The 15,369-nt window shown below is 38.4% G+C and overlaps 1 protein-coding gene across 1 annotated transcript in view; it reads left to right on the forward strand.

The window, feature by feature from the left end:
* The window catches only part of ahcyl2b (adenosylhomocysteinase like 2b), a 39,843-nt gene that overhangs the window by 690 nt on the left and 23,784 nt on the right, over positions 1–15,369 (forward strand). The gene's annotated exons all lie outside the window — the stretch shown is intronic.

The raw sequence follows: 15,369 nt of genomic DNA on the forward strand, positions 1-15,369 counted from the left end.
CGGGGCAAAACATTCCGTTCCCAAACATACTACTGTGTATGAAACACTTTTATAATAACTTTAAAAATTATTAATTCGCAAACATTACGTAATGCTTTAGATAAGTAGTAGATGTACAGCTTTCATGTTATTGTTTGATTGTACATTATTTAAGAAATACTTAATGTAATGATGTTTGTTATGAGTTATTACGAAGTGTTACCCACATTTCTTTACTGAAGTGTGCTGTAGTCCCATTTTTGCTATGATCATTTGAGAAACACTGTTAGAGAAACCTACAGATTTACCTTGTGTTTGTAGGTTGAGCAGCTATGATTTTTTTTTTTTTTTTTGCAGTTTGTTTGTAATAATGATATGCTTTCTTTTTGTTGCATTAACATTTTTCTTACCAGTGCTTCCTCTGTCAATGTTCGGCATGTAAATATAAATGTCTAGTTTTGCTTTTCACTTTCAGAAAGGTATTGTGTGAGTGTATGCAAGTCAGTTTTGTGGCATTTGTTGAACTTAAGAATACTGGAGCAAGGCCATGCATTTAAGTAGTTGATGTTTGATTTTTCTGTTATGATTAGGTTGCTTTGTCCAAGTGTCCTCATTGACGATGTGTCATTGGAAGCCCTGCCATTTGACTTTCCGAAATAAAAGAAATGCCATTTCTGTTCCCTATTCAAAAGCTTTGTCAAATATAATGTGAAGGATACAGACGGATACAAACATGGACTACTTTTGCTCCTCTGTAATTGCATTTTTTTAAAGTGTGATATAACTTCAGAAATGTCAGTCTTCTATTATGTGTCAGTGGGAATAACACCCTGCCAAGACTATGACGCCTCTCTCTATCGTAAGCTTTGTGTGGCCAGAGATAGATTATGTTATTAGGAGAATTTGCCGGTTCACTCCACATCTCTTAGATTTGACTCTTATCTGCCTTGACCCTTCCTTGGAAGGGCTTAAAGCAGACTGTTCTCTCTTAATGAATCTCTTATCAATTAATAAATAAATAAATATCTTCATTATCTTATCTTAGCTGACAAGATGTTGTACAGTTCAAGGATAAAAGGATTTGATAAAGAAATTATTAGCCAAGGATTTGATGCAGAATGAGCCATAACATGACATTGTAATGGCAAAATTGGGATATGGGATTAGGATTCTGATTCTTCTTATCCATTCCTAATTTCGATTCCAATAAGGTAAAAAAAAAACAACAACTTGGATATCATTCACATTTATCCTAAGTCTTATTACAAAACATTTAATTGTAGCTGAATACCATGAAATGAACACTTACACGAGGAACTTTTGCCTATGGTTTAAAAATATCATAGCAAAAACAACTAGCCTAACTAATATAAATTTCAAGCATTATTAATGACAAATAAACAAATTAGAAATTGCACAAATAAATACAATTGAATGAAGATACGACTGAAATGAACAGTTTTAAGATTTTCATGTATTCAAGTACAGAAACTGCAATCAAATGTAAAATAACACTGCACTTTATAAATGAAATATAGGCTACATTACAAATATAGTTACAAAAGTCAAGAACAGGGAGTTTGATAGAGACGGCAGCAGGAATATTAGGCTGCTGTCACTTTAAGAGCTGCACGGATCCAATATACTGTTAGACATGCTTTTTCATTGTCAACTGTTTACGTTCACTTATGACATAACCGACTGTATTTATGAGGGAATTTTTTATTTTATTTTTTACGTATTTGTCAGAGTGCAAAAAGACGAAGAGAACACAGTTCAGTATGAGAGGCGACTTTCTGTGTGCTCGTTTTGGATGTGTGCACAGCACAGAAAACTGCATGCGAGTCTTCTTGCACTTGAATGGTTTAAAATCACATTAAAATGTGCACGCAGGAACCGATAAGCAGAATCAAAATGCACGTTTATTATCGAATCACCAGTTCTTGGAAATTTGGAACTGGTTCTCAATACCCATCCCTACTTCTAAGTGCCCACTATGTCTGCTGAATGTCAACTGTGTTCTCAGCAGTATAGCTCTGGACCTTTTCTGTGGACAGTGACAGATGATGAACCATAGTGGGTTTAGATGATCTGAAGTGGGGGTGGTGACGTCCTAGAAGTTCTTTTAGCACAGACACTCTTATGCCACTTATTTATCCTGAAGGTGCTGGCGTGATGCTTTCGATGCACTGTAACTTTATCTGCCCAGAGAAAAACGTCTAGTCAATTTAACACTTATAAAGAATGCTTGCTGTTCCCCTGTAAATGTGCAACATCACACCACTATAGCTTGTGTAAAGCGGCGAGAGGAGGGGGAGAGCAGTGACATGTCTCTCTAATCCATGCCTGTCCATGTCATTACATCACGTAGGTGCAAATGGCCTGTAGTTTGACTCAGGATTGTTGAGACTTAAGTTAAAATTCGCACGACTGGATTTGAGGGTGTTGAGGGAAAACGGGGTGCTAATAGACCTGTGTTTTCGTTCCAGCGGGTGCGCTGGTGTTACTCTGGCATCAGGCGTGAGCTTTGTGCATACCATGCACTGTTGTGACGTTATGTCACTAAGCTATGGTTCCCAGGATGCTTAGACCTAACAGGCTTATGACGTGACGCAGATAAAGCGGGGGAAGCCCTGTACGTGACTTTTACATATGGTACAAACTGAGGGAATGTTCCAGTCAGTTATATATAGGTGGTTTATTTATAGGATAGTATTAGTTACAGTTAATAATGTGCAATAGTGTAGCCTAAATAATGTTTGTGATAAGATTCATACTGATAAGATCAGGAAAGCTTGTTTTTAGAGCAATATAAATATAGGCTATTTCCCAATTGACTTGTGATTTTTACAGAAAGTAGGCCTCATGTTTATCATATATATAGCCTAGTGGTCAAGATGAGGCTTGTGGAGACCAGCTGCTGTTACTTTCTTCAGCTAAGCGGTGTTGTTAATCAGAACTATTAATTATTTTTGTTCATTGAAATAAAGCTAAAATAAAATATAAAGGTTACTCTTTATTTTAAGATGTCCTTGTACCAGTGTAATTATACATTTAAATACTGAGTAAGAATAATTAACATGTACTTACTATAGGGTTAGCATTTCGTTTCACAACAGACTGGGCCATGTGACTAATCAGAGAGTGGGTTTCACAGAAAGGAGGGGTTTAAAGAGACTGAATCTTCAAATGAACCGTTTTCAGACTCTTTGGGAAAAGAGGTGATGTGCAATGTATGTTGTGAGAAATTAAAGCTGACCTATTATTCCCCTTTTTACAAGATCTAATATAAGTCTCAGGTGTCCCCAGAATGTGAACGCCAGAGAGGACGGAGCCTGTACAGCTCATTCCTCAAATACTAACAAAACATCTGTTTGGTTTTGATTATCATCTCTGTCGCGGTCACACTCATGTGTCATGCAGTGCTTAGTCATCATGAAAGTTAATTTTTTGCATGCTTTTTAAAGCCATAACAGTTTAAACTTCTGAAATATGATTTTTCTGAGCGCACCCATCCGAAATGCGCACAGAAAGCTGGCTGTCAGACTGAACACCCTTTGAGTAATAAACTCATTTCTCTGTCACGTCTTACTGCACTTAAACTGTCTAATACACACAAGGTTATGTCAAAAACACACAAAGTTCACAACCACAGTCTGTTATGTCTGTGAATGTAAACGGCAGTGAAAGAAATCGCATGTGTACATTAGACCTACTGCTGTATATGCTGTTAATATGAATCAAACAACAAAAACAGAAAATCACTCACTGCTCTTGATTATTTGTGAAATCAACAGAAGAAGGTCAGATCGGCATGCAGACACCACTCTAACACTTTTTTTTATTTTTTATACCTATAATCTTGTTTACTCCTCTATTTTTCTTTTGAAAGGGTTTGGAATATTTTGCTTTGAAATCAGGGTCAAGGAGACCTGCAGTACATACTTTGATTTGGTCCGTGCCTCTGTTCCAGTTTGCTCTGTACCAGGTTCTTAATCGCTCACAAGACGTGTGCTGAGATTTTAGCGAGCAGTTGACAGGAAAATATTTCTCACTATGGTGTGAAGTTTGGAGACTGTGATTAATGATGAGATGGAACCAGAGAGACTGACCTATACGTTGAACCTGCTTGTGTTTATCTGCACTTGTAAGGGGATTCTTGTGTGAATGATAGCATGCCTCCAGGAAGGCCTGTGCCTGTGTATGCTACTTATTGTCTTAAGAGCTTAAGAAAAAGGACCACACATGTGTGATTAAACAGAACTAGACATGTTCTCAGGTAAGTGGCGTTTACGCGGTGGTGGTCATAGAGGCAGAAGCTTTGAAGGAGTGATGCATTGAACTGCATGTTTTGTACTGAAGCAGCTTACTGATAACAGTGCACTCACTGAATCATCTTCTCTTGCTCTCAAACACTCATCCATGACTTTGTGTCCTTGGCAGCAACCCTAATAGTGCACTTCAACCGGGACCAGCTAACACTTTAAAGGGCACAGCTGAGATTTCTCTTTCCCTTAGGCTGGCCTAACCACACCGCAGCAGGATTCGTTCACCTGAAATCACCCAGAGTCTTCTCAAGTGCTTTAATGACTCTCTGTATTGCGGAGGCAACGATGAGAGCGAGCCAGCCAAACAAACACAAATGTGCCAGCTCACCGCTGCTTCTGTCACGAGGATGTGTGACAGACCTCTCTCTCCTGCTCTCTTACCTTCTCTCCTGTTCTTTTTTTGGGCATACCAGGGCTTGACGCTTGCCTTTTTCCTAAGGAGCACATGTGCTCCAGATTTGAAAAATTTAGAAGCACAAATATCAATGGAAATAGATCATATAATGTGTTTTTCCTTAATAAAGGGATACAAGTATACATTTTAGAGCAAAATGGTTGTAATTTAATAGAATACAAAAAGTAGAGGGTTTTTAATGGCGCTGTTTCAAACTATATTTAATTATATAATTATAGGTCTACTTTAAACAGTGTGCATATATATGTATGTATATATGTATGTGTATATATATATATGTATGTGTATATATATATATGTATGTGTGTGTATATATATATATATATATATATATACACACACATGGTTTTTGTGTATAATATTGCCATATTTATTATAAATGAATTATCTGTGCACTTTTTTTTTTTTTTTTTTTATTCATGTGCTTCGTAATCTTTAATTAAAATAACTTCTCTCTTGCAGTAACATGTCATCTCTTCACTGATGACGTTTACTGGTGCGAGGGTGGGACAACCTGTCATTCACATGAGATCGACCAATAACAAACCACAACCATCCAGTCAATCAGGGACAAAATCAAGTTCCGTCCTTTTATTCCTTGTTCAAGAAAGCTTTTTCACATGGATATGTCAAAATATGACGATATAAACACCATAAATTAAACATTGTCATTTCATCAACAGTAAGCAACTTTTTGGCATAAATACGTGGTATTCATTGATCGAGAACTGCTCTGAAACCATGAGTCTGTCAAGTGCGCAACAGTGCCGTATTTTGACTTTGAACATGCAGTGCTCATATTTAATTAAAGGGGACCTATAATGCCCCTTTTACAATATGTAATATAATTCTGGTGTCCCCAGAATGTGTCTCTGAAGTTTTAGCTCAAAATACCCCACAGATCATTTATTATAGACATGCCGTTTTTGTGTGTCCCTTTAAATGCAAATGAGCTGCTGCTCCCTGCCCCCTTTCCAGAAGAGGGCGGAGCTTTAACAGCTCACGCTTCGGTTGCTCAACAGCAACAAAGCTGGAGAATCTCACACAGCCAAAATGATGATTGTCAGTAACAGTGTTCAACCTTACATTGTTCAAACCGGAGTCGACACTGATGGAGAGACTCAGGAAGAAGTTACTTATAGAATACATCTGAATGGTTAGTGGATAAATTTATGTAGTTGCTGTGGAGTTCATTCAACTCATCGACTAGCATGCGCCATCATTTTAATCTTGTGCAAATCCAGCGTTGAATTGACCCTCGTTTGTAAAGCTGTCCGGCATAAAATGACGACATGACAGCAACACTCTACTACAACAACTCTTCCTCTTCTCTAAAGCAGCCCAACATGGCCTCACCCCCTTTGTTGTGTGTTCTCGGGGGCAGGGTTTATGTAAATTTTAGGGTTAGTGATGTCACTAACCCGGGAAGAAGCTTGTCGTAGTCCCTACCAGCCGTTTGTTGTAGTCCTTAAACAGAGAATTTTTTCTTATACCATTTTAGATATTTAAAACTTTTTATGACCTTTAAAGGACCTGCTCTTTTTTTTTTTTTTTTTTTTTATTCACACATGTGCTCCTAAATACATTATACAGTTTGCATACATATATTTTTAGTCACAAATGCAAGTGAAGCCCTGCATAAAAGCATTTTGTTTTATTCCCTCAGACTGTGCATTTGGAGATGTGCTGCCATATGTTGCTTCTATTTCCCAGAAAACCTGCGTAAGAGATAGCAGTTTCTGTACCGTGGCTTGATAAGCCGATGGAGTGCAATCTGTGACTTGATTGTCATGCTTTTTCACGAGTAAGCTTTATAATAGCAGAGCAAGAAAAGTCAAAATAGGCATCATGGAAGCAAATCTGTTGGAAGCAGCCAGCTGTTGTCGGATTGTACGGCTCACCGTATGAAGCAGGAACACCAGGTCCAGGCTGCGTACATGGCAGTTGGTTATTTATTCCCACTCTTTGCTCAACAGTATATGTTAAGCTTTGCTTTAGAGAGATTGTGAAATAAAATCCTGTAAGAACAGTTTAATCCCATTGTTTTATACATTTGGTCACTGAATAAATTGAGATTTGCGGTGTTGTTGAACGAAGGAGTGAATTTGCATCAATTGTGCAAGTGAAAGATTAAACCACCAGTCAGGCGTTAGCCAGGAATGTGCTACTGAATGAATGAACAAAAGCTTCTCCATTGACAAAATTGGCCTTCCGTTCACAAGTGCAGCTCATTGATTTATAGTACTGCTGAAAGTTAAGTAGATGATTTCTGATGGTGCCCGTATTGGCCTGCTGTTCAAAGGGCCTCAGGTTTTTCATTTAGTTAACCATGGAATGGACACACATGCTGGATCCACGGCTAAGGAATGTAGACCCCTGCACTAGCCCCTCACAAAGAACCTTCATTGTGTTCAAAAACTGCTGCATCACAAAAGACTCTCACAAAAGGGTAAGAAAAGCCACCCTCATCTCTCTTCCTTTCTACCAGCTCAAAAAATAAAATAAAATGAATAATCATCACCATCTGTGCTGTTCTGACGTCAGTTTTTGGGTTTAAACATTGAGTTTTCATCCATTCGTCCACTTGAGGAGGGGATCTCAACTCTGGCCCTCAAGGTCCACTTTCCTGCAGAGTTTAGCTCCAAACACACCTGAACAAGCTAATCAAGGTCTTCAGGATTACTAGAAAGAGTTGAAACTAGAAACTCTGCAGGAAAGTGGACCTCAAGGGGCAGAGTTGAGAACCTCTTCACTAGAGCATTCAAAATTTCTTTAAGTGAGTAAGTGACATGTGAAGGCCAAGTATGGTAACCCAGAATTTGTCCTCTGCATTTAACCTATCCAGTTAGTGCACACATTAGGAGTAGTGAGTAGTGAATACACAATGCAAACTGTGGACACACAGACCCGGAGCAGTGGGCAGAAATTTTTTTTTTTTTGCTGTGGTGCCTGGGGAGTGATTGGGGGTTAGGTGCCTTGTTCAAGTCCACCTCAGTCATTTCCTGCCAGTACTGAGACTCGAACCCGCAAACTTTGGGTTACCAGGCTGATTCTCTAACCATTAGGCCATGACTGCCCGACTTTTTGGACCCATGCAACTTTTACATTTTTGTGCATTCTTGAAATTGGCCAAGAGATGAATCAGTGACGTTTGCATCCTCTGTTGGTCAAATGTCTTGCATTGTGCAGGTCAGAGTTTACTTAAATGTGCACACGCAGCAGAAAACTTCTTTCCGTAAACTTGAGTCTCTCCCATTTGTGTGTATATAATATTGAAGTTAAAGGGGACCTATTATGTCCCTTTTTACCAGATGTAAAATAAGTCTCTGATGTCCCCAGAGTGTGTATGTGAAGTGTTAGCTCAAAATACCGATAACATCACAGATAAAATCACAGATAATTTTTTATAGCATGCTAAAATTGCCACTCTTTGGCGTGAACAAAAATGCGCCGTTTTTTTGTGTGTCCCTTTAATGCAAATGAGCTGGTGCTCCTGGCCCCCTTTTAAGAAGAGGGTGGAGCTTCAAGAGTTCATGCTCCAGCATAGCGGCAACAACAAAACAGGACAATCTCACGCTCTGAAAATGTCAGAAACTGTCAGTAGCGGTGTTCAGCCTTGTGTTTCAAAATCCACCATTGTGAAAATCCGACGTTGAAAAGACCACCTTTGTGAATCAGTCCAGCGCAAAATAATTGGAACAAATGTATAAGACTTTGACGATTTTCTTCGGGACATTTCCTTTGAAAATGAAATTTAACCACAATGTCCTCAGTGACTCAGATGGCGGGAGTCTATGGAGACTCTTATGTTCATTGGTACATCCCAAAACACACACTTGTTGTAATGCCTCTTTGGCACAGACATTGTACAACTCCAGCTGCTACAGCAAGGATACAGAAATGGCAGACTCTGTGCTGCTTACTCAGGGCTGTGTCTATGCTAATAGGGCAGATCGTCACTGGCTGTGGGTGGGGCTTCTGAATCGGCTCGTTTGAAGAGACTGCTTTTGATTTATGAGAATTATAAAAAAAATGAGTGAGTGGATTTTTACCATTATATGCAGGTTGTTCTCACACACAAGGGACACACATTGGTGTTCAAACCAATAATCACCTTATAAAAGTGAATGTTATATAATAGGTCCCCTTTAATGGATTGCAAAGTCTTTGAGGACTATTGCACAGACAAATGGTTCCTTCTCTTAATATTTAAAAAGTGAGCCAGAAATGAGAGAAACCTAAAAATGACCTTTATGACATAGTGTAGTGTTCTTAATTACATATTTGGTTGAGTGAAATATCTATTTGCAGCAGTCTGTCCACACAAACCTACAATTTCAGCATACCCTAGACTTTCTTTGTAGTGGGTATGTATTCCTAAATTGCAGCCCATCGTTTTTTCTTTCGGACCACAAGCACCTCTGTAGATCAGAGAAGTAGGGGCCAATTACTGTATTTAATGCCTCTGATCTTGTACAGGGTTGAAAATACTTTAGTGTTGCTGTGGCTTGTTACTCCTCTTTAAGGAGTTCGCACATTTGTTACCGAACATCTCTGAACAGAAAGTTCAGGACAGGGCGGTCAGTCTGATTGCACAGTGTTTTGAGCAAAGCGTTTCATCACCAGAAGAGTGTGTGGCTTCATTGACTTGAATCAGCCAGTGACCTAGAACATTAACTTCCAAAATTTGTGGGTCGATTGATTAATTGATTTGTTGATTCACTTTGACGTTCATTGAAAGCCAAACAAAGCACACTTTCCCACACCCCCTCCCCATTCCATAGGAAATGTAACAGGTGCAGTGCATCATGGGAAAAACTGCAATGAGATTTCTAGAGTCAGTGTACAGGTAACAAGCTTAAGGCTACTAATACTAAACCATGACATTTGGTTCTCCTCATGCCAATTACTGCATCAGTCCTGTTTTTTTGCCTGTGAAATGCTAGTGGTTGTAGTTACCCAAGACCCATAATAGTGCATGTACTACTCATATGCCAGAGTCGATAAATCAGTGCAGCAGGGCATCACTTTCCTAGTATTTCTGCTTGAGGGTCTTGTTGCGCTTTCATACTCGGGCCCCAGTAGCTCTATTGGCCAACATAAAACTGAATGAAGTTCTTCCTCTTCTGCATCACTGCAGATTAGATGCATTCTTCCTCTTCTTAGAGGATGAGATTAGATAATGCAGCGAATGTATCTGAATGGAATGCATGCTTGCGTAAACATTTATGACAAATATAAGCATGTCTGTTGCATATGTCTCAGTACCTTTTAGTGTTTTTTACTTTTGGTGTTGCTATATTTGACTTGAGAGAGGAGATGAGGCCTTCTTAGGGTTGTCTTGTTCTCCTTGAAGGCTGTCTTTTTATGAATTAGGAAGCGGTAACTGGTTTGACTACTAAAATCCTTGTCATTTTCTTCTCTCTCTCAATGGTGAACTGCAGTTTGTTTCTCATGTAGAGCAGCAGGAATGATTGAGCGTAAGACACATTGATGGTCCTAAAAAGGCCGCCGCCATCTGCTCTCAAGCCAAAATTAGCAAGACGGAGGCCCTGATACACTGAGAGCTTTGGCTGAATATATTTAATAGAGGCTATAGTATTGGCTATAGTCACTATTAGGCTACAATTATTACTTGTTTCATCCTAAAATTACTAGTGGATGCGATTTTAAAATGGTCCCTAAATGTATCCTGATCATATAGCCTTTGTACATTCCCTTTTTTGTACAGTTTTATCTCCATTATCATGTGTTATGCCTATTATTCCTCATGGAAAAAGTTGCTTTGTGTAATTTGGCCCTAGCTATTACATCTCTTTTGATAACAGCAATTTCCATATAAGTGTTTCTTATATCTTATATCACACTGTTGATGGCATAAATGCGATAAACCATTTTAGTTCCTTATAATATTGGTATATAATGCATAGCAAGTAAGTCTTTGAACATAGTTTTTTCTGCACCTGCTGTAGTTAATGATGCACACGATTTAAGATAAGTTTAACAGGATCAGTGGAATATCTAATAAGCTCAGAGTGGATTTATGGATTTAGGGGACCTTTATTTATTGAATTCATGGTTGTTGGTGAAGAGAGCAGACAGGCAGATGTTATCTTGTCAGTAAATTGCTTGTTTCTTTGTCTTGCTCTTTATTAATGCATAACAGATGATAATAAGATAATGGTGTGTGTATGGTTAAATATCATGTTATACATTCTGTGTTTGTCCCACAAGGCTATACTTCTGCAACATTATCAAATTCACTGATAACAGATAATGTGTGCCACTGTGAAAACCCAAACATACATTACTCAGCTTGTAGCAAGGAGGTCTACAATGCCTGGAGAAAGGTAGCATTCCCATTCATTTCACTGGCAGCTGCTTGGCTGATGCACGACACTCCTGGAAATATTTGATTTGAAATCTGCCTTTCTTATGTTGCTTTAAAAATATTTTCTCAGAATAGTATGCACATTTTGAATTTGCATTGGATTAACATGTTTTAAACAGATGGTGATGTTTATAAATGAACAGCTGAGGCTAGACATCAAGTTTCCAGATGTTTTAAAGGACTCTCATAGAGCCTTGGAGGTGACATGATTTTTACAGTAGATAACACCTGCTTACCTTTTAGATATTTTAGAATTTTTAGGATTTAGATTTCTTCTATAGATAAATTTAAGGTTGGCAAATTAAGTGTATGCAACAATTACTTAGTAAATGAAACACAAATATCTAATTTTAGATCTGCCCCTTTACTTGCCTCTAGAGCCCACAGCAGTGAAGTATTTATTTATTTATTTATTTATTTGTCATTTCAGAATATTATTCAGATGATTTTCCTTTTTTTGCCTCATCTCTTCAAAATAAGCGCACTGTGATAGAACATGTTGGCAGTCTGCGTTAAACCCAAATACGAAGAGAACGGAGAGAACATCGCACTCACTCTCTCTGTTTGTGCTTAGTCAGAAGAACACCATCTGGCACATAAATAGAAGCCTTTTATCCAAGGACCTCTAGACAATCATTGCTGCTCGTCACTACCCATGAAACAGGGAAATTTCCAGAGTGGGCTTGCGGGAACAGGTTCATACTGGTGGAGCGACTGCTTCAATTAAAGTCCAAAGGATCATTTATGTCGGCTGGTCCTGAATATGAGCCCTTCATGTGGCCAACCTGTGCTTTTGATATGATCTCTTTTCATGATCTACTTTGGTGTTCAGGTAGACAGTCTAATTTACACATCAGTTTGCAATACCAAAGCATATTTACACTAGGGATTGTTCATAATTGTTATATAAATGTATAAATATGGTTTAAGATCTGCGAAGGGGTAATTAAATGTTACAAATCATGTAGAAAAATGATCTTTTATTGGAAAATAAACTCAAACTTAGATAATTGTCTTAATCTTTTAAACAACTGAGAAGATAGGTGATTTTGACTACGATGACGTAGTCAAAACATCCGGTAGTTTGGGTTTTCCAGGAAATGCGTGACTCGCTGGACCTCTGCGTCTTGTAAATACTACCATGTATTGTGCACGTTATTTTTTTGACAGACATCGATGTCTTGATATAATCAAACGTGTATTTAAAAAACAGATAGATTGTAAGGCAATAATTTATTCAGTGAAGTGATTGATGTGCTTTTTGCGTAGTTCATTATACTTATTTTATGGAATTAATTTGTGGCTTAAATAAATTACGTTACTCAGAGACTGACATGTTTGGCTTGTCAAAAATGTTACATTCAGCTAACTTGATTTTGAAAATCAAGTTAATTTTTTTTTTTACTGGCAAAGGAGTGGTTTTGATGCACACAGTTGTTTTTATTGTCTGTTATAACAAAAATCTTTTTTTTTTTTTTTTAACCCATGGAATTACAGGTCCTGTTGTGAAAAGTAGTGAAAAATAATTTTCCAGTTGTCTACCATAGCATGAAAATAATTATCAACTTATCATCATTGGTATCTGTCAGAATTGTAATATCCGTGCATGTCTAGTGCCTACACCATTCCCAGTTTCAAAAGTTAAATATTTTTAAGGAATTGAGAATATGTTCTGTGTTTTGGTCCACACTTTTTATAGGGTTTTTATTACCATAGCATGTCTGTGAGGGTGTGTTCACTGCAGTCACATTTTTGGGTTTGCAATTACAACTTTCACTGTGGATCTTGTAAGAACCTACTCTATAGCAGAGGGCATGAGAACGACACTCCATGTAGGCTGGTATTGACATTTTCTGCATTCCCCCCCCACTACATTTGAATTTCCATATCCAGAGGCACTCGTCTCAGAAATCTTTGTTAATAGCAGGATGTGGTATCGAATGGCTCCTCCAGAAAGCATCTGAATTTGGCCATGGGGTATCTGACCGCCCCCTAACCGTTTTGCAGCTGAGCTCCTTGCGTAGGTGGATTGCTTTGATACATTCACAGAACAAGTGCAGAGTATGAAGACTTTTATTAGACAGAATGAACCCCTCTTTATCTTTTTGATGTGATTAAAACCATGTTTTTTTTTTTGCGTATTAGTCTTGAACTTTACAGGAGGTAGAGCAAGAAACAATTTATGAAGAGGCAGACATATGTATTTCCATCACAATCTGTTACACTGACTTCCGTTTACCAATACTGACAAAGTTCAAACAGACCCTTCAACTAAGGCTAACCTCTGTGCTTCAGAGTGGAAAAATCCACATAAAGTTTAGATGCTTTGCACTGCTTGAGTGCTTTTCAACACTTCATTGTAAGAAAAGGTCAAACTCCTTGCCAAGCCCAGTGATATATTGCCCTTGTAGGAATACAATCCTATTATTTTGTGGCTGAAGGATACGAAGAAAAAAAGGAAGGGCTGAATTTCAAGAAATGGTAATCAAATCTGTCAGGTGCGTTACGTGTTGGACGCCGAACACTTGAGCGCACATGTCCCACAATGTGATTCGTCATCCGAGCAGGAAGCAAATTACCTGTCACACCTTTCAGTGTTCTTTGCCACACGGTTGCTAGTGTTGAATTGTCTCTTTGAAATGTGTTCTTGAATTATGGATAGTCTCCGTGTACCTTCTGTTAAGCCAATGCATTAAATTAAAGTGGACCCATTGTGCCCTTTTACAAAGTCTTAATTTTGTTTATGGGCTCTACTAGAATAGGTTTTCATGCCTGAATGTTCAAAAAACACCTTTACGTTGATGCAGCACCTTTCTTCCCAGTCTGTCAGTAACGCTCTGGGCTGCGTTTCTCAAAAGCATCAGAAGTACATCGTAGAACCATTTGCACCACTCTACAATCAACTTTTCTCAAAAGCATTGTGAGCTATGCAATTAGTTCCTGTCTCTGTGAAGCCCCTACTTCTGAAAAGCTCAGTGTGCTCTGATTGATTGGCTGGACCAGTGTGTTGTGATTGGTCAAGTGCTTTGAGTGTGTTTGGGGAAACGTCACACCCCTTACCATAACCGCGAGTTTCAACACACTAATAACTAACTCAACCAGGCCCCCCCCCTTTTTTGTATATGTCTTGGGCGGGAATTATTTAAATTAGGAATATTGTGGTGTGTTCATTCCTGGACAGTGCAGTTCAGAAACAGTGCTCACTGATATAGATAGAAAGAAAAGTTGAAAATGCAAAAAACGGATAATAAGACCCCTTTGCATTAAAACATTTAGGTGGAAGAACATTCTCAAGTGGCTATACTTCTCAATTTTGACTTTTGCCTTGAGCTAATTTGTCTGATTTATTATTTGAGTCATGTGAACGGCCGTCGCAAAAGCTCTTTCTCGGGTTAAGTGCCCTGAGATGATCCTCGGTGTCTGTTGCACAAGGCTCTCTCATTTCTGGTGGCGTCATTAGTCAGAGCGGGCCACCGTGTTGTATCACGTTACCCACGATACCCTTCATACTCCAAACCCTGTCTGGGAGTCACTTTATGGCTTGTAAAGTTTGTGGCTTAGGAGTGAAAATGTGAGGATGAAGACTGTGTATGAAGTGAGAAAGCACAGAGCCGCAGATCCGTGTTTGTCACAGCAAAGGTATTAGGCTTTAAACAATTGAAGCAGCATATGCAAAGAACTAGTGTCTTAAAGGATTAGTTCACTTCAGAGTTAAAATGTCCTGATAATTTACTCACCCCTGTGTCATCCAAGATGTTTTTCTTTCTTTCTTAAGTCATGCCTGACCTTTCCAACGTGATTACGTAATGCGAGGCGCATCGCAGAGCTAGTGCAAGATGAGCATTTGTGGTTATAAAATATATGAACTTTTATTTATTTATTTTTTAAGAATATGACAGATCGTTTCACTAGATAAGACCCTTATTCCTCATCTGGGATCGTGTAGAGCCCTTTGAAGCTGCACTGAAACTGCAGTTTGGACCTTCAACCTGTTGAACCCTGTCGAACTCCACTATATGGAGAAAAATCCTGGAATGTTTTCCTCAAAAACCTTAATTTGTTTTCGACTGAAGAAAGAAAGACATAAACATCTTGGATGACATGGGGGTGAGTACATTTTCAGGAAATTTTAATTCTGAAGTGAACTAATCCTTTAAGTTCTTAAGATCTTTGTTGTTAACAACACATTGTAAAAAAAGAGCCATATTTATTGACATGTTTGTATGAATGGAAAAAAAAACATTTTAAATAATTTT

This window comes from Ctenopharyngodon idella, chromosome 4 (genome assembly GCF_019924925.1).
Source record: "Ctenopharyngodon idella isolate HZGC_01 chromosome 4, HZGC01, whole genome shotgun sequence".
Classification (NCBI taxonomy): Eukaryota; Metazoa; Chordata; class Actinopteri; order Cypriniformes; family Xenocyprididae; genus Ctenopharyngodon; species Ctenopharyngodon idella.